This window comes from Pan paniscus, chromosome 3 (genome assembly GCF_029289425.2).
Source record: "Pan paniscus chromosome 3, NHGRI_mPanPan1-v2.0_pri, whole genome shotgun sequence".
NCBI classification, from domain to species: Eukaryota; Metazoa; Chordata; class Mammalia; order Primates; family Hominidae; genus Pan; species Pan paniscus.
The window spans coordinates 63,806,421-63,809,774 of NC_073252.2; the positions used below are offsets into that span (position 1 = coordinate 63,806,421).

The window sequence follows — 3,354 nt, forward strand, 5'->3', positions numbered from 1 at the left end:
ATCTAAATAATGTTCCTATGAATATCTCGGTGTTCATTTGCTATGTAAAAGAACATTAATTTTTTAATAACTAAAAAGTTTGGAGATACATAAAGCATATATAATGTAAATACATGATTTTAGGCTGGGCGTCTTATATTTTCATCTTATAGCAATGTTTCCTTAATTGAAAGAAAAGACCCTTGGAAAAATGCAAGCCACATTTAGGAACAGTATCTATTGCAATGCAATTTTAACTTTATAAAGAAAAATTCAACAAAGATGTCATTCTTACTTTGGCAAGAAAATTAACACAATCTTTCGTGAATGTGTGTGTGTGTGTGCACTTAAGCACAAATGAAGGTAATGGTGAAACGTGACAATTTTACATAAATTCTGATGCTCCAAGGCCAAGATACAAGCAAAAAGAAGCAGTACTATTAGGTAAAGAATACTATCTTTGAAGACTATTGACCAAAAAAATGTATTTTTCATGTTACATTTCTCAAAAAATATCACATTACCATCATAGAGTGTTCTGAGGTTAACTATCACTATGGAAATGTAAAAAGCACATTTTTTCAGAGCCAAAGGTCTGTAAATTTGTATCATGGATGAATTATAAATTAGCTACATTTATTTGTCATTTGACTAAGCAGGAAAAATGTTTTTCCTCTCCTTCCCATAAAGATATTGGTCTGTTTACTTAAAGTCTCAGATGCTGATTTGTGCAGAGATATTAGTTGTCACATCACCATGACATAAAGGGCAAAATTTCAAATTTATACCTTCTCTCTGATTCTCTTCTCATTCTTTTTTAGTAATTCATAGGGAAGTGGTGCCAGTAGTCTATTGAGATTCAGGAGTCACCACTTTCTTTACTCTTTTCGTCTATGCTACTGGGCAAAAATTGGTTAAAAAAAAAAAAAGAAAAAAGAAAAAGAAAAAGAAAAAAACACCAATAATTATATCACGTATGAAAGAAATAGGTTAAACCTAAGCCCTGTGACTCATCTCTGGGTTTTATTACATCATCTAGGATAGCAGAAACTTATCCAACAGTTTTTCATTTGATTAGCTCACTTGCTCGCACTCCCTCTTTCTCTCTTTTCCTGTATCTTTCCCTTTTAATTTGCTATATGAAAAACTTAAACACGAGTGAGCAAAGAGGAGGATGCAACTGAATATTTTTGGAAATGTGGACATCATATAAGGGTAAGTGTGTAATACTGTATATTTTTATTTATTTATTTATTTATTTATTTATTTATTTATTTATTACCAGAAACATGTGCACTTTATTGAGTGCCATTGTAGAAAAGTGTGTGAGGATAAAGGGCTGACACAGGACTCGGCTCTGGGGCAGGGCGAGGAATGGAAGGTGGAGTACATGGGATACAGGTCATGGGCAGAGCTCCTGGCCTCAATGATGCCTCCTGATCTATTGATAGACTTGGAAGATCAACACTGGGATGATGATGAGCAGAATGGTCATGAGGATGCCCAAAATCAGGGCCCAGATGTTCAGGCACTTGGCGGTGGAGGCATAGGCCTGGGCGCCAGTCAGGTCACCAACCATCTTCCTGTGCCTAGACTTCACGGAGTAAGCGAATGCTATGAAGCCCAGGCAGCAGGGGTTCATGAAGAGAGTGTTGAACAGGGACCAGACAACATGGTCGGGCACAGAGGTCTCTTTGCGGATGTGGATCACAGTGGACGTCGGAGGAGCAGGGTTGTAGGCCGCCCCCAGCACAGCCACCTCGTGCTCGTCCTTGAGCATCTCATAGTTGGGGGGCTGGCCGCTGCTGATAGGAGAGAAGAAGGTTGGACAGTGTGGTTCATGGTGGTCCAGTGAAGACCAGCGGTGGTCGGGTTACTGGGATGGCTCTCAGTGGGCCCTAATATTGTATATTTAACAATAATAGTGATTAATTTGTTTTTATCACTAGTGGATTATAATTCTGAATTATTGAAACCTTTGTTTTTCTGAATAGACAGAAAAAGATGATCTTAGTAACATAATAAAGTGGTTGTCATTTTTCACTATGTCTTCAGGCTAATCATATTAATTTTCAGGGGAACAGGTACCTTTTCTAGGATAAAGAAATAGTTTGTGCCTCCAGCAGGAGAGTAACACCAGATTTGTATTTAGTTTTCTCAAGAAGGTAGTCCCTCAGTGATGTTAAAAAAAGACATGAAACACATGCAATGTTAGAAGCCTTTTCCTCATTAAACTCATGTGCACACCTTTTTTTCTTCTTTTCCAGTTCATGAACCTTTTAATCTTATCTATGTAAAAAGTAAGAAAAACATTTTGTGTTATATAATTTGGACAGAGCCTAATTTCTCTAATGATAGTTCATCTTCAAATGGTAAAAGAAAGGTAGAGAGCAACTACACACTCACACAGACGTACATGCGTGCACACACACACGCACACACTGCAGTGTTTCCCTGGTATCCTCGGGGGTTGGTTCCAGGACTCCTGCAAATACAAAAAATTTTACAGAAGAACAAGTCTCTTATATTAAAAAATGTAGTATTTGCATCAAACCTACACATATCCTCCTGTATACTTCAAATGATCTGTAGGTTACCTATAATACCTTATACAATGTAAATGTTATGTAAATATTTGTTATACTGTATTTTTATTTGTATGTTAAATATTGTATTATTTGTCATTTAATTATTTTTAAATATTTTATTGCATAGTTGGTTGAATACATGCATGCAGAACCCACAGATAGAGAGGGTTGACTATACTTACTTTTGCTAAACACCTTATATATATATATCTACAGTACTTTACTGAATGAATGTTTTTGCAAATATCTTTGTCTCAATCCATCTCTCCTTCTCTCTCCATATATATACACACATATATATACACACACATGTACACACACATATATATGTACATATTTATGTGTGTGTTTGTGTGTGTGTGCGTTTGTATAGATATGTTACTGGAAAGGGGTCCAGATCCAGACCAGAAGAGAGATTCTTGGCTATTGGGCAAGAAAGAATTAGAGGCAAATCCATAAAGTGAAAGCAAGTTTATTAAGAAAGTAAAAGAATAAAGAATGGCTACTACGTAGGCAGAGAAGCCCTAAGTACTGCTGGTTGGCTATTTTTATGGTTACTTCTTGATTATATGCTAAACAAGAGGTTGAGTATTCATAAGTTTTCCTGAAAAGGGATGTGCAGTTCCAGGAACTGAGGGTCCCTCCTTGCTTTAGACCATATAGGGTAACTTCCTGATATTGCCATGGCATCTATAAACTGTTATGGAGATGATGGGAGTGTCTTTCAGCATGCTAGTGAATTATAATTAATTAGCATATAATGAGCAGTGAGGATTACCAGAAGTTG

General features: G+C 36.4%; 1 pseudogene; it reads right to left on the bottom strand.

Annotated features, from left to right (window-relative positions):
- Positions 1–1,312: 1,312 nt before the first annotated feature.
- LOC100971686 (interferon-induced transmembrane protein 3-like) lies at positions 1,313–1,821 on the bottom strand (annotated as a pseudogene).
- Between the last annotated feature and the right edge of the window lie 1,533 nt (positions 1,822–3,354).